The sequence below is a fragment of the Dermacentor variabilis genome, chromosome 4, assembly GCF_050947875.1.
Source record: "Dermacentor variabilis isolate Ectoservices chromosome 4, ASM5094787v1, whole genome shotgun sequence".
Lineage (NCBI taxonomy): Eukaryota > Metazoa > Arthropoda > Arachnida > Ixodida > Ixodidae > Dermacentor > Dermacentor variabilis.
This window is the reverse complement of record NC_134571.1, coordinates 66446837-66469452: the sequence shown is the minus strand read 5'-3', so window position 1 is coordinate 66469452 and position 22616 is coordinate 66446837. Positions and strand designations below refer to the sequence as shown.

Below are 22616 nucleotides of genomic sequence, written 5' to 3'. Positions count from 1 at the left end.
TGATTATATTACCGTGTAAGATATGACAGTTCTGATGTAAAATAAAAAAAGATTGATTGATTGAACGCGTGGCCTCTTTGAAATAATATGCGCCGTTCTTTGTCGCATTTCTTTGCCAGGTTACAGTGAGGTAACGTAATAATGCGACCATTGCGCTGAAGAAGAAATCAAAAGACAAATCTGCAAAGGTAACATTACTGTTCCGAAACAAGCACAGAAATATCTGTAAGTTGAATGCTGGTAATCGCTACGTCGTCATAACGCAACTGAAGCAGATTTAAGACACATCATGCCCATACGTTGAGCCTTCCCATAAAACTCAAAAAAGGCTGCCAATGAATATTTTTGATTATTCATATCGCAGCTCAATGGAATTATTCTGGGCTTGTCGAAATGGAATTTCGTCCTCAAGCACATAGTCTCAAGAAGTGAAAAATCTAAAGCAAAGCGAAGGACATTGTTACAAATATTTGCACCAATGCATATCTATACCAATGAGTTTCTTGCACCCAGAAGCTTCTGTTTTGTGTAAACCGGTATCTCTCGCATAGATGAATGTAAATACCCACTGCAAGCAGGGCAAAGGGAAACTCTGCCGCTGTGGCGAGCGAGATTCATTTATCTAACTCTCTATACTGGGGTGCCCTAGAGTTGCCTCCTCGTGCTTAGCAGGACCTTCCAGCAGAGTCGCATTGCATGCGACAGCACGGGACCCAATTACACAGGGGCCAGCAGAGTGCATTCGTCGTACAACAGTAAGAGCGGGCAAGAAGCGGATAGACAATGCAGCATGACCTCCTCGCGTTACCGCTCCCTGTCAGCACACTTATCGTAGTGGCCGTAATGGGAAGCTCGTTGTGAGGACGACTGGTACAATGTCGTGCCGTCATACGATACTGTTGTTAAGAGTTCTAGAGCTTCGTAAACATCGGAAGCCCAAGGGCAAATGGGGCCCGCTAAGGCGTAATTCTATGCAGCCCTCCCGCTGGATACTCACGGCGAGTATGTGTAGGCGCTACATCATTGCCTGTTATCCTAGCACGAAAACACTGCGGAATTACTTACGAAGTGGGTTCCTACCGGATTACATACATATAAAGCTTAGTAGACACACTGCAAGAGGGCGGTTAGTCATTTGAAAACAGCCCCCAAACAATTCCAATTTAGGTTGTCGCCTGAAACATTTCCTTTCAGCTGTGCTGTTGAGAAAGGTTACTTGCACCTACTCGACTACGCTGTGTGTACGCATGGCTGCTCGTGTAGAAACTTCAACTCTCAGATATGTGCTGTTCTCGAGATTGTTTTGTATACAAACGTATTAAATACTAGCATGATGTTCTGGCCAAAAGACAGCGATGTCGTTAAGACTTGTCTAACGTCTAAACGTCTTAACCTAATGCCTAATGACTAATGTCTAAAAACCAAAAGCACTTGCTTGTATGTCCGTTTGAAGCCAAGAAATTGTCCTAGGTTCCTGGGCAAGATATAAAAAAGTGCAGTGGCATCACGCTTTCTAAAGAAAAGCCAAAGGTAACCAGACACAAGGCACTCCAAGAAAACATTCTGGTGCATAGAAAAGAAGCTGGTAACAATGCATATAATATTATATTTAGTGTTGCCAGGAAATTGCTTGTGTGAACATGGGTTTCGGAATCCTTTCAATCTGTATTATTGCTTTTTCGCCAACCAAGTAAAAGTGAAATATTACAAAACCAAGATAACCTGGGAAATATACGTCGCATAACGATTAAGAGCAAGCGACCGATGCAAATGCTCATCAACCGAACCAGAAACCGGCACAGAAAAATTCTTGACGCGTTGCAGTGACGTCTGCGGCAATTATTTATGATCACACAGCATTCTTGCGTAGAAAACTGAAAAAAGTAAATCACTTACTCTCCAGTGAGCCCACTTCTGACGTGGGCCGGGTAATAAGCCGGCAGCAAGAAGTAAATAAATAAATAAACAGACTTCTATCCCCCTCCCTTCCCCACCTTTCTCCTAGTAGGAGATTTCTTTTCTTGTGAAACCTTTTTTTTTAATTTTGCATGACCTATTATGAGCACTGTCTAACTCATATTGTAAAAAAAATCATAAAAACCAATAAAGCCTGGACAGTTACCATGAAAATTGACGTCTGTTCGAGAATGAACTGTCTGAGAGTCTAAAAAGGACCACTCATGATCTCCTTAAGCGCCAACTCGTTTGCATGAGTTACCGCCTTAATGAAGATTGCAGGAGAAGGACGGGTGTGGCGCTGACAACGTCAAGGCAAAGAAAAAAGTGACTACAGCATTTACATTAATGCGATTACCTCATCCAATGCAGGGAAAGGACAGTAGGCGAGCAGCAAATATCTCAATACCCTCAGATTTGGTAGCACTCGTTTTTTTTCACGTCTCTCAGCTTCTTTCTCGATCCATCCCGATAGTACAGTTCAGTACAGTTCCCTGTGCAATTTTCACTGTCTTCTCCGTCCTTGAATATCCCCCACGAATTGCATCACTAAGGTTGGTAGAACCGTTGGCACGCTTCAAACCGACCTGCAACGTAGATTTTCTTTTTTTTACATGTTATGTACCTTGACGCCTGGACCTTTTTATAAATTGTTCCTTCGTTAGCGGCTATGAAACCGTATGAATCGCGTTTCATCATTCGTTGAGCTTGGCAGGCTTCACGCAATACATTGCAATTTTTTTTAATGCTTAGAAATTCGGTCAGTGCACGAGGACAGAAGGAAAGCGACATCTTTCTTTTTTACCCCGCCCTCTTTCATCGGCGTAACTCGTTTGAGAGGCGGGACCTTGTATAAGCGGTACGCGGGACAGGAAAAGTACTTGTACTTAAAAAAGGGAAAAGAAAATATGCAGCTTGTGCGAGGCACGAACACAGCGGAATTCCGTCTTTATATAAAGGCGGCAAGAGGATAGCCGAGGTGGAAGTGTACGCCGAGTGCACCTTTGGTGTAGGGCAGAGCGGCGCGCTGCGGGCTCATCACGACTTTCCTTGGCATTCTCTAGAAGTATACGTTACTCTTCTCTTCACATTTCGCACTAGTGGGACAAGCACAATTACGTGCCAATTCGCAGTCGACACTTTCCAAGACACAAAACTGGAGAGTGTCTCAAGACCTCGTCCGTCTTCCCTAAACACTGGAGAGCTGTTTTTACGCAAACGACGTCCTCACCGAATAATGCCCGCTCGTTCCAAATTTTTTCGACGCGCCTTCTCCTCTTCCCTAACTTAGGCGTCTCGCACCGTTTGGACAAAAACAAGGCACGAAAGAAACGCACGCTTCCCGCGCGTTGCGTGCCTCGCGGTTAGACGCCGCGTCGCCTAGTTAACGCATTTAACGTGGATTCTAGCAAGGAGGCTCTTGCGGGCCGCTTCGTCGACGGGTAACCTTAATGAGATTCCTTAAGTAAGCCTATACCCGGACGCAATTGCAAATTCGAGCGCGCGCGTGCGCTAATTTTGCTCGAGGATTACGCGGCCACTGCTGAAGTTTCGCGGTGGCCCATTAGGTGGCAGCGACAACGTGCTGTCCTTCGCAGGTCGAGAGCGCGCACCTCGCGACATTCAGGTGACAAAAGCGCCGCGGTAGCTTGCGACATAAACAGGTTAAAGGAAGAAAAAAGAAGCTCAGGCACGAGGCGCCGAACTATGGGTGGTTGGCTTGGAGGAACGTTGTAACTAAAAGGCGATTAAGTAAATGCTATAAAAAGTGAACGCTGTTTAGTTCGTTAAGATGACGAAGTTGGCGGCCCTGTTCCTTGCTACTCGCTTTTTTACTTCAGTTTTAACTATTACATTGTGTCTGGTCTTCTTGGCTCAGGAATTCAGTGAGAATAAGTGTAGCGGCCAACGAATCCATTGAAATTAGGTACGAAGCCTTCGATGAGTCGGGGTATCTGACAGACGCTCACATTTTCAGACAAGCGCGATGAGGGGTGACAGATGGAAAAGAAATTCCAGTTCTGCGCTCGTTAGGACGTGAATGAATAATGGGCATGTAAGTTTTCTATACGCACGAGAAGTCCAGATTACCCGCAATTTGTGCATAAAAAACGTTTGCTCGTCAATTATGGTTAAAGTTCGTCGTTAGCTCTCCTAAGTTGTTATGTTTCTGCGCTGACGTTATCAAAAGAAGTTGGCTTCTCCAAAACTTTTTAGACCATTGGGGCGTCCAGAAGGAACGACCGCGAGTTCCATAAATTGAGAGCCATCACGAATTTTGCCGTGAAGAAGAAAACTACGTAAGAAATGCGCTACAACTCCGAACAATCGATCGAGCGCATTATGGTGAACGTAACCACACGCGGGCACCTTTCCGAGGCATGGAGGTAAATTTGCCTAAGTAATATTGTCCTTTTTCTTTGTGGGTCCCTCAGGGTGCGGCTATAGATGACGGCGTGAAATCGTGCGTCCCTTGGTATGCACGCCCAAAACAATCGGTAACACTGGTAAGTTTCCAAGTTCCAGGTTGCATGCATGAGGTATACCGTTATGGACTTGAGGATATATTCTTAACAACAGGATCTGTAGTGTGAATGGGCAGGTCCCGGCGCTGATGTATTGGTTTATGAGTCAGGATTTTTTCTCCTAACAACATCAACTTTATTGAAAAAATGAAAAAGTGGCATTTGTTATCATCCTCCTATGACATCTAATATTACAGCGCGAGTTTAGCTGTTGGCCTTGGATTTGGACGACCGAATACCTCAACTAAGAGGAATTCCTGAACTTACAGAGTGCTAGAGGTTCTCCAAAAATGATAAACAAGTAGCAAAAAGCATGAAGTGACAACGATGGCGCAGTCTATAATGGAATTCCTGCTGCCTGATGGCTGATAAAACCATTAGGCCATTGGAATGGCCTCACGGCATTTCTCTTCACCAGTCATGTACAAAAAGGTGCAATATGCCCCCCTCCCCCCCCATTTTCCCCATCATGTTTCTCTAGTAAGAAAAAATGACAGGTACATTTTCTGACGACTCCCTCATAGTTATTCTCGGAGAGTTCCACGCGCAAACGCAAGACGCCGCAGGCAGAAATAGAACCGGGTATCCCATAAATTTCATTAATCAAGTGCCTTGTTTTCTAATACTTCGAAGATAAAGTGTGCTATATTGAATTATGTCAATACATAGTCTAATATAGGTGCTGAAGTTTCACTCCTTTGTTCTCATATATCTCGCAGTATCAGCCCATGCATTGTCTCTGTATTGGACAATTACGGCCTACTGTTGAAAATTGCTCTCTAGTTCAGAAATCTGTCGTAATAATAATAATAATAATAATAATAATAATAATAATAATAATAATAATAATAATAATAATAATAATAATAATAATAATAATAATAAATCTCTCGGCCTGCACCACTATCGACATATTAATTTTCCAAGCATGCGACGAGATGTATTGGTGTCTAAGTTACCTTCGGGCTTCAATGATTAAGCAGCGTTTTATTTTTAAGTTAACAGGAACGCCAATGGATTTCATCAGACACATTGAAAATTAATATCTCGAAACTGCTGCAGTCCAGAGAACTTGTTCCGTGTGAATACGGCTTGCGAGCTCACCGGCTACAAACAGCAGATTGAAATAGTGGCCGTAATGCTTATAATTCAGAATTTAATTAATCTAATTATGCAATTATTTATTTCAGTATTTTGATTAATCATAGAAGTTTTGGCCGCCTGATCGAGTAATTTAAGTCAAGGATTATAGTTATGCTATCTGCCACAGGCAATTTTTTAAAAATTTGCCGCAGCTAAAAAAAGAACACCTGTATGCTTAAAATCTTTTCTGGATACAACATAAAATTCCGCTACTTGATCTAGAAATGCCATTCCAGACGACCGACGCGTATTCGTGTTGAGAAAAGAAAATTGTTATGTACAATTTGCAGAATGGTGTAGTAGAATTCTCGCGATAGTCCACAAACGGAGCCAACAGGGCGCATACCCCGCATGGAAACGCATTTATTGTGAGCCGAAAATTGCGAGTGCTGACAGCTTCGTGCGCGCTGTGATTTCGCCGCTTAGTCCGCGTTGAAGCAAGGGGCAGCACAAAGGTGAATGCGTTCGCTGCTACTGCCGCGCCTCCTCACTCCAGCATTTTGATAGCGAGTTTCTGAGGTCATCGACTGAGAGACAGAGAGAGAGAGAGAGAGAGCTTATTTGAATGAAGGCAGAGAGGTCGGCCTGAGCTAACGCCGACCTCTCCGACTGCCGACCTGTGTGCTGCGCTCAAAGTTCTTAAAAATGCGTACTACTCGCCCACCCTCCAACCCCCACCAAACCTGCATACGGGTTTGTATCCTTGCGAAGTGCATGCCAAGCCTAAAACATGCGAACGAAGATCTTCTTGCCATTCCACAGTCATAATTATGTCAAATTTGCCAAAACCAAAAACGCACAAGCACTTCTCGCGCGCATGGCGAGAACATACAACAGATTACGTAGTCTACGCAAGCTGCTAGAGACAATCTATCGGTTACCCCTCTTTTTCAGGTATTGACTCGCGTTCTTTTTTTATCACACAATCAGCAACCTTTTTTTTAAACGAATCCCTGCGATTTTCACCAACAGGTGATCCCAACCAAGCGGGATTGCAGCCAATTAAACAAATGTTAGTGTTGTCTAGCTGTCAAAAATATGTTTGAGTTACTACGATCTAATATGAACGGCCCACTTTGCAGAATACGGATATCGGAACAGTTTGCTATTTTCTGAAGATGACCTAATACCTTGCTCGTCTTTTTGATGATAAGCTATTAAATGCCCTCCTTAATGCTATTGATTCTAAGACTATACTGCAAGGTTGCCAGCTTCTGGTAAGGCTTTCCAGAATGGACCGGCAGGCACTCATAAGGAGTATACTCGCGTTATTAAAACAGGTCGTGTTTCCTGCAAGACGCACCAGAATATAGTTTTCAGACGAGATATTTTTAGAAATTTCGTAGCCCTTCAACCTCCTATTCGCAAAAATTCAATACAGTGTAACTCAGTGGAAAAGGTGTGCTTCTTTAAGCTTATTCCTAGCCACGAATAATGAAAAAAAAAAAAGATAACATGTACGCTGTCCCCCTTCATCGGCACTGCTGACTTAGCAACGACGGTGTATCGCAATGCTCAAGTGCACCATTATACCTTACCTAGAATTTCAAAAAAATGCACACTTAATGTTTTTTACTACCCGTTTTGGGACGTGACATAGAAAGCGGGCTCTTGTCCTGCTGGTACTGTCTCTCTACCATTTCGTTCGCCCATTGTGTCATTTGCCCGACGGTAAAAAGAGGGCCTCAAACATACCGGTCCTTCTTCGGTGGTCGCGCACTGAAAAACCGTATTGGCCATTTGGGCACTCCGGGATGGTTTGTTTACACAATCTGCGTGCTCGACGTACTGAAGACCGCGGCGCCGTGAGGACCTTCGCTTATCCTTTCCGAAACTGCTTCGCGGTGCGAGATTCTCAAACCGAAGTTGGCTAACACCAAAGGGAGGCGCCGCTCTCTCGCTCCGCGCTCACCGTGTTGATTCTGCGCCCCCAGAGGGCGCCTCTTCCGAATGCGCCGCAAGCGTGGCTTCGGGAAACCGGAAGAGATTTCACGCCCAAGAACAAATACGACACATATCCCTTCCCATCTTCCTCTTGGTCTTATACCATTCGGTCCACACCGGCCGTTTGCGAGAGGGCTTTCGGCTAAAATTATCGCCCTCTCGACGCCCCGGAATGGGCCTCCAATGACATGAATAAATTAGCACGGCGAAAAGCGCTATCTCTCTCTCTCTGTTTTTTACTCCGGGCTTTCTGCGTTTGGCTGGGCGGCGGTCTCCTTTTGCCGACGCTTGCGCGTGTGCACCATTGCCGTTTCTTCGGGTTCGATTCGGAGCGGCGCCCCTCGCGTCCCGAAGCGGCCGCCGAGCAGCTGCCACTCCAAACAACGCGTGTCTTTCTCGGCGTACAGCTGGGCGGCGACCCGTCTACAAAAGAAGAGGCGCGAATTGAGTTCGCCCTTTGCACGCGCGGACTTCCATTGAAGATAGCCGCCAACGCTTTTGGAGGGCTCCGTGCGCAAGCCACCATCATTGGTCGGTGTTAGAATCTGCCCTTTCCCTCTCTACCCGCCTTCCTTCCATCCGCATTTGCTAGTTTTCCCCTCCTCTTTAGTTCGGCTGTGCAGATGAGAAAGAAAAATGCAATTCCTTATGGTGTTATAATTTTTTTTAATGATTCATTCGAACGCAGAAAAATATTTATTCTTTAGAGGGGCTCGTCGTAAGACTACTTGAGGTGGCATTAAAGGTAACATATAAAGAACATAAACACAGCCACGCGTGTGTGTACTACAGCTTCGATTGCTCTGTGAGGCTTATTGGAGGTTGCAGTGAAATAATTTAAGCTGTAACTGCAGTGGCAAGTAGTGGTGTTTGTAGACATGTAAAGGGTGGTCCTTTCGACTCAGCTAAATGCAAATTCCGTGCATTAACAAGGGCTAGTTTCAGCCATTTTTCACACTTTTGTTATTTTGAACTTCAAATGGGGTGTTTGAAACGACATATAAAGAAAATGATTAAGAAAAAAAAAAGAAAAAAAGTAATCAAACCCACATGAAAAAAAATGTCAAGCAGTGTTTGTAAGTCCTGAATGAATCAAGTATAACAGCATAGCATTGGTGATTCCGATTGCGTTTCCTCTTCTTCTCCAGGATATTAGGATAGCGTCTATTTGTCTTCGTATAAACAGGCAAGTCGTTGCTGCCAACCGTGTGGTGGAATGATGGTATTTTGAAATGCCCCTTTTAATATAACCCATATTTAAAATTATTCAATTGAATACACTCACGTGATTGTAAATATGCCTGGTAATTTGGCGCGAGTAAGCTTGAAAACAATGAGCACGCAATAACTGTAAATCTCCGCTGTTCTCGTGGAAGCAGTTTTGCTACCGAATTCTGTCGTTGCAGACGCAATGTCTTTCAATTCCGCTGCGTGTATTAAAAGCCCGGCAGTCTCGAAGAAAAGTGAATTCGCATCGGGCCACGACGTCCGGCTTGGAATTGGAAGCTTAAGAACTCTGTTGCCGTAGACAATAGAGTTTCATTTTGCCTCTCATTTTCCCCGGTTCCTTGTTTACTGGAAAGGGTTTTGTGGGGGGGAGAGACAATGCGCGTAAACGAAGGGGGACGGAAAAGGAAGCAAAAGAAGCAAGCACAGGAGCCGACTCACTACTGTATTTTAGTTTCTGTATATGCCGTGTGTTGCAAGAACAATTGCAAGGAGGTCCGGAATAGAATCCAGCGGGAGTCGTTTGTCACTTGCGTTATCAGCTGCATATGTTGTTCAGTTGTCTACCATGCTTCAAGGAAATGGAGGCTGGATAGAGGGTTGTATAGAGGGCTGGATAGAGGAATAGCGGCTTGTCGCGACGGATATTAAGTGTGACATCCTATCCTGCACAGCACCGTGTGGAGAAGCAGACAGCCGGACACGATGGTGGTGACGAAGAACGCTGACCACGAACTTCCGGTGCAGGGTGCTTAGACATCAAAGATATAACGTTGGGCTTCGACTGACCGTCATCCCGCCTCTGCTTTCTCAGCAATTCGTCCATATAACCCGAGTAATAAAGAATGGTAATGTGAAACTGTACAAAACCCAACCATTAATCTTAACCTGGCGTCGAATGTTTGCTTGAGCACAAATAAGCAAAGCTGAACGTTAGTTTTGGCGTTTAAGAGGAAACTTTAGCTCGGGCCCAACTCCGACAAGGCCTATTCAAATACGTGTAAAACGCTGAAACGCTTTTCTGAGATTAGCCCTGGACCAATTCTAATGAAATTTCTTGCATTTGAGAGAAAACGTTAGGTTCTAGTGACTGCCGGAATTGGAACTTCGATTTAGCGCCTGAATATTGTAAATAATATTTTCAAAAATGAGAAAGTTCGAAAAAATAGGCGCACGAAGTTTACAAATTAATAACACTCCATCAACGACAGATATTGGGGTTCTGTAAACGGCATCTATTAGAACATTCAAAGCGGGCAAATTTGACATGGCAATTTATATCTTACTTGAATTTGTTACATTGTGTGCGAGGGTTCTGTAATAGCTGTATTTCCATAATACTAAATTTTTTCGATTCATGTGTAATATATCAATTTGGTCCGTTTTAGACCTACTATTACATGCAATTCACAGAACTGTGATATCATTTTTCATTGCTGAGCTACATAGTTGTAAACTTGATAGTTTCATTTTCTGATAATTTGTGACATGTTTGCCACTTTTTAATAACTAATTGACGAACTAAATGAAAAATCCCAGACCACTAGAATTAAAGTTTTTTTCTGTTAAATTCAACAAAGCATGTCAAATTAGATGCAGTGGTTGCTGAGAAAAACAACTTCTTCTTTTACATGTATTTACATAGAAGCACCTGAGCTAAAGCTTCCTCTTGAGGTAGGAAATTTGAGGGCCGCATGTTTCTAGTAACAGACAGAGCTGGCGCACGAAAGAATAAACACTTCGAAGCTGACTGTTCGGTTCAGGCGCGTGGAAACGAGTTCAGAGAGAGTGTCAAATCATCTCTCACCGTTGCTGAGCGGCCGACAAATGGTATTTTATCTCGTTTATTGTTTTAAGAAATTTTTATTTGCCTTTGCGATTATTTCCTTTTTTATATTACTTCTTTGTGGTTAATACAGTGAAGTAACATTGTTAACCTGTGTATTATATTGTCTTCGCTATAACCAACTGGGTACTATTCACTTTCTTGTACTTTTTTGAAGAGGGCCAACGGACCAACTTTAGCTAAGGGTTCTGTTTTGATTTCAAGATAGAGTCATTGAGCAAATGATGCTGTGATGTTCGTGCCTTTACTACGCTGTGTTTATTAAGCCGCCTCGGCAGTGCTGACTTTGCGCGAAAAAAAAATATATACTCGAAGAATCATTATCTGCGCCACCTAATCCGATTAAATATCATGAGCCGAAGACCAGTTGCCGCAAATCGCATAATGAAAGATCAACAAGCCCATCGCATCGCTGTGGAACGTATGTTTCATGTTTTCGGAAACGATGATATATATGTGTGCAAAATCAAGTGTAAGGGTTCCTAGACTTCTAGTTTAGGAAAAGCATAAAATACCGGGGAACGCCATTTCAGAGGTGAGCAGCAATCTGCATAGAAAACAAAAAAGAAAAAGATTTCTAAGATAAATTGCAGTCCTTATACATTCTTAATTTTACACAGTTTCATTTGTAGAATCTGGAAGCTTTCTTATGATACAGATATGATCTCTGTTTACGCGAATATCGACCGGTGCATCAATCCGGAAAGAACAAGGAATGATAAACGGGATAACAATATTAGAGTAAAGATGTTTGTCTTACTGTGAAAACAAATCTTACAATTACGACAGTAATTCAGACAATACATGCCATTTCTATGGCCGAAGCAAGGATGAGGGAAAATGGCAGGGAAGATATAGGGTAAACAAGAAGGTTGTCATTAATGTATTCTGTTAACAATAATAGCATTCCGTTAAGAACAACATTTCTGTGGCTTCGTGTAATCTATGGAAACACGTCCCTCCCTGAGACTGCACATCAGTGTGAAGCAAAACAATATACAAAGGAGACTAGGAAAGTTTTGCAATACGACTTTGTTTATTACAGCCACTCTAAATACTTTTCCTTCGAGTAAACGCAATTCTGCAACTTCTGGAATTTGTCGTCGAATGAGCCCTTCGATGTTTCTTCAGGGGACTCAGCGCACTTATCATCACAAACCCTCAGAAGGTTCCCCTTGCAGGAAAACATCGTTTTTTAAGCCAGTTTTTTACATGAAGGAACAATGGGAAGTCACATGGAGTGAGATCTCAACTGCACGAGAAGCATACTCCATCAGGTTGTGCCCAGTGTAGGCAAAATAATCTAGACAGGGGAATTGTCGCTGTGCTGCTGCCACGTGTCTAGCCTTGAACAGTGACGGATATTTTGGAGTGCATCAACAACGCTGGCTCACATTTTTCTTGTGTGCCTCTTCACTGTGATTGTCTTCAGTGTGCCTAGCACCACTCCTTCCACAACATCCTTGACGTAACGAAATAAAAGCAGCCACCAATCTCTTCTTCACATACCTCTATTTTTCATGAACGCAGGTGCGGCCTCATCTCGAAAAACACTGGCATTAACGCGGAGTTTAGTGGACCCCTAAAAAATCACACTCCTGTTCCATCACCTGTTATTATGTTGGTGACACAGCCTGAAGTTCCCTTTTCAAGCTTATTGAGCAGCTAACGGCACCATAAGTGAGCATGGGCTGGACATGTAATGAGGAGGGAAGACAACCGATGGTCATTAAGGGTTACGGAGTGGATTCCAAGGGAAGGGAAACGTAGCAGAGGGCGGCAGAAAGTTAGGTGGGCGGATGAGATTAAGAAGTTTGCAGGGACAACATGGCCACAATTAGTACATGACCGGGGTAGTTGGAGAAGTATGGGAGAGGCCTTTGCCCTGCAGTGGGCGTAATCAGGCTGATGATGATGATGATGATGAAGAAGAAGAAGAAGAAGAAGAAGAAGAAGAAGAAGAAGAAGAAGAAGAAGAAGAAGATGATGATGATGATGATGATGAACGGCACCAGGAATCATGTCGAACCATCGGCTCACCATTCAAGGCATAAGGTACCTATAAAAAGACCAGGCTGATCTCACTTTATGTCTACATGCACAATAGAAAGAATTGCCGGTGCAGGAATATCCAAACTCTGCTCTATTTGGCGATAGGTCACATGCCTGTCTGTCTTGACCATCTTCCACACAGGGGCGATGTTCTTCTCTGACGCATACAAAGCTGGGCATCTTCACCTTCGAGTCTCTCCCGTGATGATTTATGAATTTTATTGGCACAACGGCCAGATGTGGCTCAAGAGCGCCAAGCAAAATGCAATAAATGAATTTTTTATGGCAAAACGTGCCAAGTTTCAGAGTTGTGAATCAGTGTTGCGAATGGCAGATGTAACATGGCTGTGGAGAGGCTTAAAAACTAATGGCTGTAACATGCTCAAAATGTATGGGCAATAAAATAATGACAACGACTAGTTATGTATGCTATGCCCGTAAGGGCTATATTACAAGACGGTGATGTAAACGTGAATACCACTAGCGATCGTACCTCACCAGTCAGCCCTTGAATGAAAGCGTTTGGAGGCACGTGCTTTAGAAGATGCAGTCTCAGCAGGCTCTAGTGAGAGGATGTGCTACGAATCTCCTGGGCTGTTCACTTGCAATGTACTAATATTTTGTTGTGATGATGCATGGGGTTCTTTGTGGCAAGGGCCAGGGAGGGCCTAAGAGTGCCAAGAAATGTATGGGGAAGTCAATAAGGCGGTGTGCGACAAACGTTGCTGTATAGAGGCCTTATTATTCGCTGTAAGGGACGTAAAATATACAAGTAGTAAAATAAAGTTAGGCCCGAGTGATGTCGGCAATGAGCATAAAATATATTTCGGAAAATGATAACACAAAAATACTTCACTTCCGGTAGCACGACTGCCTCACGGAGACCCTTGACCATAAGGGCCTGGAGGCATGTGCTCTACAAAACAGTACGCTCGCACCAGTACCCTCCATATAGAGGGATGGCTATAAGTCTCTCAGACTAATAACATGTAGCACATCATTTAAAAACTTAAGCACTGCTTTGGTCCCAAAGGAGGATTTCAGGCCAAGAAATAAAGTCGTATGTAAACGGATATGTAGTTTGTACCCCCGAGGAAAGAGCTTTTTTGGTTGTTCTGCTTTCCGAAAATCCAGGAAGACGTGCAGTTTGGTCAGCCTCTCTCGAAACCTACCACAGAGGGGAGGTTCAGCGCCAGTCGAAAGGTATGAATGGGTAGCTTCTCAGTTTTCTACGTAGGAATGGCTTCAATCTGTGGCAGGAACGGATATGAACGGATTGCTAGGTTTCGTTGCTATGGAAGTGGCCATTGCAAGCTTGTTACCCCCCGTACATCTGCTCCTAGGCATCCAACGTATTACAATCTGTTGGTCAGACACGTGTTGCGGCGCAGGTAATAGAGGTCATTGATTACATAATTTTTATGCTTCTGTAGTGATTGTAAATCTTTTATAACAGTTAAGGAATCTCTTATTATAATGTCCTTTGGAAGCTTTGCTCTCTTATTGTGTTTAGTAGCCGACAGTATTGCACTGACCCCTGACGTGAAGACACTGGCTTTGAGGGTGTAGAACACCGGATTTCAAAAACGATGGGCTTACAGCTGCGTAAGAGACGCGTGCTTGTGGCATTCATGCATCTGTGTAAAACTCCGGGCAGGTGTGCTTCGACTGAATCTCTAGAAAGTGCATTTGTGGGTGCACATCTCTATTATATATTGTTACATGAATATACAATGCGTCACATTCAACGAGCTGCCATTGTCACAGTGGCAACAGCTTCGCTGGAGCCATTAGAGGATTTTCACAGACTAAAACACCCATTTCCCCACGGAAGTTTCTTAAACGCAGTGAAAAGGGCTCTCTTACTGCTCATCAGTTGTGAATGAAGGTGGTACTAGTCATATCATTTACAGTTGAATAGGAGGGGTGCTCATTGCTTGCGTTCACTTTTAGAAATTACATGAAACTGGAGTACGACCTTCTTATATCAGGCGACCACCCATTAGCCACAACGCAGACACGCTCTACAGGACTGTCCAGAAGGCATCGGTCGCCAGGCGAATATCTAGATGATGGACACGATCAAGCATCTTAAAGGTGCTAGGCATCAATGATCAATACACTATGGCCGCATTACCTAAGCGTGTTCGAATTAGGCTTTTGAAAAAGGTTCAGGGGCACTTCCTGTCACTAGCACACGTTGTGTGTGACAGAAGTTAGTTTAAGAGTGTTCACTATTTTTAGACATATATATATAAGGCACTTCGTGTGTGGAATAAAGGTTAAGTTAACTCGTGGGGTTTTAGGTGTCAGAATCACGGTTTGCCTCCGGTATAATTTGAACCAACAGGGGTTCTTCAACGTGCACTGAAATCTAAGTACACGGGTACTTTCGCATATCGTCTCCATTGAAATGCGGCCGCCGTGGCCGGGATTCAATCCCGCGACCTCGTGCTTAATAGCCAAACACCATAACCACTAAGCAACCACGGCGGGTGGGAATAAAGGTTAGCTTCGTGTCTAAAATGATACCGAAAATTTTTATTCTCTGTTTACAGATAATTGTTGATCATGCAGCTCAATATGGGGCGCCAGACCTCTATATATACAAAAAAGAATGCAGGAGCTTTTAATAGGATTTATCTCAAATCCCTTTTCCTGTGCCCATCTTGATACTTTCTTCACACCAAGTTCAACCTGTCGTGCGGAGAATGCGAGGTTACAGGTTCTATAGCCCATTTGCAAGTCATCAAGATATGTGGAACAAAACATGCTTTGTGGTGTAAAGCAATATAGTGAATTCATTTTTACAAAAGACAAACTATAACTAAGTACTCTACCCTGTGGCAACCCAGTCTCCTGGATAAATGGTCTGGACAGACCATTCCCAAGTCTAACACGGAACGTACGGCTCCAATAAACAACTTTCTTTTACTTTAAGCACGTTGCCACGGATACCCATTCCCGAGAGATCTCGCCAAATTCTGTAACCCCAGGTAGTGCCATAAGCCTTTTCTATATCAAGGAACACGGCCAGGAAGAACTGTTTATGAAAAAAAGCTTCACGAATATATGCCTCAACCTGCAGAATGTTATAAGCTGTTGATCGGTCTTCTCTAAATCCACATTGATAAGGGTCAAGCAATTTGTTTGATTCGAGGAAGAATAATAGCCGGAGATTGATCCTATTCTCAAATGGCTTACAGAGGCAGCTTATTAGCGCAATAGGCCGGTAACTTGCCACGGAAGATGGATCCTTACACTGTTTCAAGCTAGGGATTACAATAACCTTTGTCCATTCTAACAGAATGTATGCTGTTGTTGTATGCTGTTGGTTTAAAGGGCCCTTCTTAGCAGGCAGAGCAGCAGTGACTGTGCCCGCCAAGGGTATAGTGGTCGAACTACAGCCATACTCTTTGTGGGCCGGGGTGAAGCCGGAGTCTGCTGCGGCGCTGCCCTCTTATGGATCGCATCAGTATACAGCACTTCTTACTGGCTCCGGTCACGTAGTTCCAACAGAGGGTAAACACTGGTGATCTTCGTGGCTCTGTATCTTCGCCCCAGAGAATCTGTCAGGGATTTTGCTGAAAGGTGGAATCATTTTCGCTTTCTTTCTGTCTTGACACTGTGCACTACATGATATTTGGGAATTTTTCCTCTTTGTTCGCCAAAGAGCTGGAAATGTCATCGCCGCGCCCTCTTTTATGAGGACGATCAGGAAGTCTAGGAAATTGCTCTGCCACAGATTTATTCCTGTCTTCAGCAGAGATGCGAGCCAAAAACCCCGGAGCCCTGTAAGGGGACCCAAAGAAATTATGTTCTGAGTCCGCCAGTTTTACATCTCTTCTACAACCTAATATGCATAACCAAGGGTGGTTACGACACACAAGGTTAATCCTTGCCACGTAGGAATGTTGAAATGAGGAGAAAGGAAAAGTAGACATGAAAGTTGAATGGGCGAAAGAAAAAAATAACATTGACGGGGGGAACGGAATAGCCGACTGCCGATTTCCTCCAGCTGGGTCAATCTGGAGGCGCCGACTATATGAAGCAGACGCCAAAGAGGTGTGTTGTCTCTGCCGAGGTTCCATGTGTGGGATAACCCGCCAACCATCTTCCGTTGGCGGATTATCGCAAGCATCGCAGCATGGCGGATTATCGCAAGCATGGCGATATCGCAAGCAGATTATCGCAGGAGACCCTCAGCGTTGCTGAGGGTCTCCTGAATTCAAAATTACCTAGAAAGACTTCCGCCAGCCTGACTCCAGCCAATTTTAGGAAAGTTGTGGTCATCTCGCATTTCCACAGCTTATCGCACCGATTAAATAAGACATGACAACGTGCGAGTGTCAAAGTAGTGTTTTCCGCTCCGACAAAAAAGGGAGGGTGCAACCCTCGGGTCTTCCGGTACATGATGTTGCAATACACCTAACGCCTGCTGCCGCAGACGCCCTACGGCGGAGTCTCTTCCATGTTCAATTTTCCGCTCCAAGGCTCCCATTACCATCTAGGTATTTTAGGGCGTTGAGGGCAGCCATCCCCCAGCGCAGGAGTAATTTTTTTTCTAGAAACGAGTCCATACTCAAACAACGTGCAACGTTTTAGTGAAATAATTCTCCAGTATTTCCATTTTGACCACGACGGCATGCGAGCATTTCGCTCTCCCACAGCTAAAAAAAATGTGAAAGCACATAGCGCTTGCTGCCAGCTGCAAGATCAACTAGAACACGTCGGAACACATGTGAACATATTGCAGAGCTTTCCTAATGACCTTCTTATTCTGTTTAAATATAGTGAATAAAGAGCACCAAATATGGTCCTGTCAATGTGACTTCAGCCTTGTTCACCATTTTGCAACCCCACCGCTTTTTTTTCATCTTTGTATTGTTCAGAATTTATAAACAGAGACCTGCAATTCCTCACAAAGGGAACTAAGTCACTCTATGAGCTCAGCTTTATTCAAAATATCAGTACAGCTCATATTTATATTAAGTCAATAAATAACTCATAGTTGTTAACGAATATTGTGTACTGAAAACAATTCGTCATCTCGTAGTACGAGGGCGAATGAGAAACTACTTGGCCCTATTCTTTATTAGCCAAAACAAGGTACATACAGGTAATTACAAATATGCGTATTATTTTACGTTCCTTACATTATTTTTGCACATAACCCCCCCACCGGTTCAGACATTTGTCCGATCGCAGCACTACATTTGAGATGCCCTTGTCGTCAGTCAGCGACGCACGCGGCCTCCCCGATCGCTCATTGGCATGCAAGTCTTCACGGTCTTTTGCGAACTCACAATACCACCACCTCACACTTCTCAAAGCGAGACCCCTTTCCCCGTACGTGGTCTGAATTTCCCTGCGGATTTCGATGGTCATTCGTCCCTTGCTCTATAGAAAACGAATCACACTCCGTTACTCGTACCTAGTGGACATGTGAAGCACGACTTTCATCTTCAACAACTGACAGCAGCGCCCTGCCATGGAACTACTCACAGATAAGGCTGCCCGGTCCAAGAAAAGTCCACCGTTGCGAATGGATATGTTGACTTCGTATTTACAGCTGTAATATGGCGAAACAAAACAGTCGCAAATACTTTTTGATTCGCCCTCGTACGATGTAGCGATCTTGCTTACCGTGTCAGGATGCTGCCGTGGTATTATGCCTGCGACTGTAGGGTAATCAGTTCCGCAATCGCACCAATTTTACTAGATAATATTGAGGGATTTGTGACCACAGCGAGGAATGTGTACAGACTTACTTCACCGGCTCACATTGTACAGGCATAATGACAAAGTCATTCGTACTAATTACTCGGCGGCATTCAACCGAGGGTGTGCAATACTGGGGCCAAAAATGCATCAACGAAAAACCGTAAAGCAGACTTCTAACCGTCGATCAAACGAACCGTCTCACCTATTCATGACGATCATTCAAACTACCACGCTGCGGTCTCTGTCTACAAATGGCTGCAGAGCGAATTGACAAACACGATTTTTTTTATTGGTGTAGTACACCGTATCACAGCGGCCGGAAGTGTAAACACAGTTGCTGTAAGTTGAGAGGCGGTGATTATATTTCATTCGACTTGATTTTGCTGCGGTAATGGCGCATACACACTTCGGAGGACTGGCGTAGAATCTGAAGGCTCTCTGCGTAGGCCACCTCGAGGAGGCCTCGTTAACTGGGCTTGTTTCGATATGGCTGATGCACTGTCAGGGCGCATCGCTCTGGCTCAGACGGTATGGCCTTGTATGTCCGGCTACATAATGGGTCTGGCTATAGACATCACGCGTCTGCTGCACCATGGAAACTGAATGCTCCTCCACGTTGCGGTAGAATTCTTTGCGTTATCCGGGACCTTTCAAGTGTCCTTTGGGTTACGCTGGAGACCTCCTAATCTCTTCTGGCAGTACCACGACCATTCTTCACAAGATTACGTGGAATATATTTATTTTATGAACTTTTATTGATGCGACAATGTCAGGTGGCTCATTGAGCGAAAACGGCGCCGTCTGTAGCAGAGAAACGGCACCTAAATTCCCATTGGCTGCAACGCCACGTCACGTGCACGCCTCGACAGAGCAGAGCGGGCGAAATGGGGCATCTGCTGCCGCAGAAGCGTGCCAGGTGTTGCATGAGGGGAGAGGGCACGCCGCGTCGCTGGCTTGCAGTGTTGGCACTGCAGGCTGCTGCCGCTTGCTGGCTCGGTCAGCACGTACAGCAGTGCTACACATTACTCGCAGGTAAAGCTCGCAGAGCGCTCGGCGGCGTTCAATTGGACATTAACGCCTTCTCATTCACAACATATAAGAAGAGCTCACGTGCTCTCAAAGGGCGTTGCGTTGCTATAGGCACCAGGTGGCGGGACCAAATCCCGGCCGCAGCGGCCGCATTTCGATGGGGACGAAATGCAGAAACGCCCGCATTCCATGCAATGGGTGGATGTTAAAAGAATCCCCGGTGGTGGAAATTACTCCGCGTTTCCCGACTACGGCGTGCCTGATAATCAGTTTGTGGTTTTGCCACGTAAAACCACAGAATAATTTTTCTTGTAGGTGTTCTCAGATTTTTCTTTCTCTTCTGCCCACGAGAGCTTCCCGCGCTAAGTCTTACATCCCACCATTCGGAGCCTAAACTTCTCCGTCGTATAACGCAGATTCAAAATATCTCGCGGGATCGCTTTTGTACTCACACCTCTATAGGAATACAAAACCTGTCGTCATTGGATCTATTTTAAAGCAGAAGCGCAAAGATTGCTACAATTTTCTTTTCTTGCCTTTCTTTTCTTTCCTTTTTTTTGCCAGTGAATCAGGAAATATGTCATATAGTTGTTCAAAAAGCAATCCATGCTGCTTCCGACAGGGAATTTTAAAGGGATAACGCGAATTATATACATAAACTTTATATGTTTAAGTGCAAGTCTCTCAAACTTCGGCATAAGACGCAGGTTCGATGGTCTGGTTCGGTATCGTGGTTCTTTCCAGTGACACATTATACCTTGGACACTAGCCGGACATCAGTGAAATATTAAATGCCGGATGGGCAATCATTCTTTTTGTCGTTACGCTGGAGAGTGCCGTGGTTCTTAAAAGGCAGACCTTGTTGGTGCCCTACTCTTTCGTTATAGGCGTGTTATCGCTTCCTGCACCCCACTAATTTGACTGCCTGGTGGAAGTAATTTTCCACATGAACACGTGAGCGTTGAGAAAGCGCAGCAAGGGAGTGGAGTTTGTCAGCCTATGTCACTTGTGCCTCTTCATAACTTGACGAACTAATAAAAGAACTGACACTTGTAAGAAGCAGCAAAACGAGGTATTCAAATGGTGAATTCTAGATCCGGGAAGCAGCGTAACAATCAGCAATCTCACCAATCTCACCATGCATTCGGAGACCTTCGTAAATGTTGCAAACGCGATCACCCATGTGGTGCATTTAAGAACAGGAAAAAATAACTGAGCCAGCTGTCCACTGTCCTTGGTGTCAGTGTTTGTTGGCTTCTTATGATATTACTAATAAAAATCGGGCCCCTCGGTGAACCCCTTTTCTTCTTGTTGAGCCAACTAAGGGAAATACAGCCGCAGACGAATCAGCTATGTGAGACGCGAGCAAACTCTTCTTCTGTCAGTTGGTTAAAGCAGTCGTGCGGAGGCGTACTCTTGGTTTCGCTGAAGCGATGGCAACAAAAACGCTGACAGTCGAATGTATTCAGTAGATAGGTGATGTCAAATTTCGAGAATGTCAATTGATGAGAATAATTAATGGCGTGTGAACAAGGTATGTACCGCCACTGTAGCTGAGTGAATGTATGACGTAGCGCTGCTGAGGTCGAAGTCGTGGGTTCGTTCCCGGCTGCGCCAGATGCATTTCGATGCGGGCGAAATGCGAAAATGCTCGTGTGCTTAGACTAAGATGCACGTTAAAGAATCCACGGAGTTCAAAATTTTTCCGCAGTCTCGAACTGCGGCACGCTCCAGAATGAAATTTAGGCGGCTTTGGCATGTGAAATCGCAGAATTTAATTTATATATTAATGTAAAACTTCACTTGAATAGGTCTGCTTTTCAAGTGTGGGGCCACGCCAGCCAGACATGTTTCTTGAATTTCTTTTTTCTTGAAGATTGAAATTCCAGGAATCGAACGTGTTGGCAATGTCAGAAAAATAAACGTGTGTTACCTACATATCCACGTTGATTGACGTTCTCACTTTTTTAACCTCAATCATTTTTCCTTGGAGTAAGCGTGGAAAGAACTGCATTTCGGCAGGGCTAGAGTTTAGAAACTGCGATTTTTATGTAGTCCAGACTCACAAACTCAATTTCGTCCTGCTAACGTCAGTAAAAAAGAAACGCTGCATATTTTATCATGGTGCCTGGGTAATGCACGCAGCTATATGGCTCGGCTTTTTGACTATATGACTCGGCTATATGGCTCGGCGAACAAAGTCGTACTGCTTTACAATTTTATAGGCTTTGCCCTCGTTTTCGAGCATAAATCAGAATATTACGCCTGCTGGCAAGTCGGGGGTAGTAGAGGCACGATTTACGTTTTTTTTAAGTGTTCACTGTTAGAACACTCAAGAACTTTACGTGTCCGAAAAATGCTTGACCCGGAAAGGCAGCAGCGCGTGCTTGAATCGGAATGGGCACAGTGAAAAAAAATACACTGTCGGCGATAACATAATTAGTTTGATTTCATTGCTTTCGGAACGAAGGACGGAACTTTTTTGTTTACGCCCCGGCCACGAGAAATCAACCAAAACAGTCTGAAATATTTGTTAGACACTTTAAAAGAGAGAGAGAGAAAAGACCCGCACATGCACGTACAGACATAACCTATGGGTCGCATGTACGTGTATGCGTGTAGATGTATATGCATTTGTGTGCGTGTACATGCAGATGCTGATTCATTGGACATGCTTCATCTGTTCCTTACTTGGGCTTGACGTGCCAGTATTTCCGGGTACACGTGTCAAATTGATGACTATAGGCTTTACGATGAACGGCATAAAAAATGAGAGGAAGCGTGCCAATACAAATGTTTAAGTAAGCAATACACGCTGAATCGACAATCATTTGTCGTTCTTATCTTTTATTGTTTGTTTATTTAAGCAGCCAGAACGTTTGCAATAGCGCACCTAGCTTCGATATGATTTCGCTACATCAAATTTGGAAGTGATGTACGTTCTCTCGTTCGAGCATCAAATTTCTCCGTGCCTCTGGGGGGGTGGGGAAGGCATTTCGCCTTTTTCCTTGAGCGTTGGTATTATAAGGGGAGCACGCGATTCTTTACAAGAGCGCCCGCTCTGACTAGCGTTTACATTTCTCAATGATAAATCGATGTCGGAAACGCACGAGAAAAATATTGTAAGAAAGAAAGAAAATAGCGATAAAACGCTAGTTCTATTACCACGC

At 44.2% G+C, this 22616-nt stretch overlaps 1 protein-coding gene across 3 annotated transcripts in view; it reads left to right on the top strand.

Annotated features, from left to right (window-relative positions):
- The window catches only part of LOC142579302 (putative G-protein coupled receptor No18), a 119889-nt gene that overhangs the window by 75630 nt on the left and 21643 nt on the right, over positions 1-22616 (top strand). Inside the window, exon 3 of one of the 3 annotated variants that reach the window (XM_075689351.1) lies at positions 13828-13896. The exons of the other annotated variants lie outside the window; for them this stretch is intronic. The gene's annotated coding sequence lies outside the window, so the exon portion shown is untranslated. The remainder of the gene's footprint in view (positions 1-13827; positions 13897-22616) is intronic. 3 annotated transcript variants of the gene reach the window in all.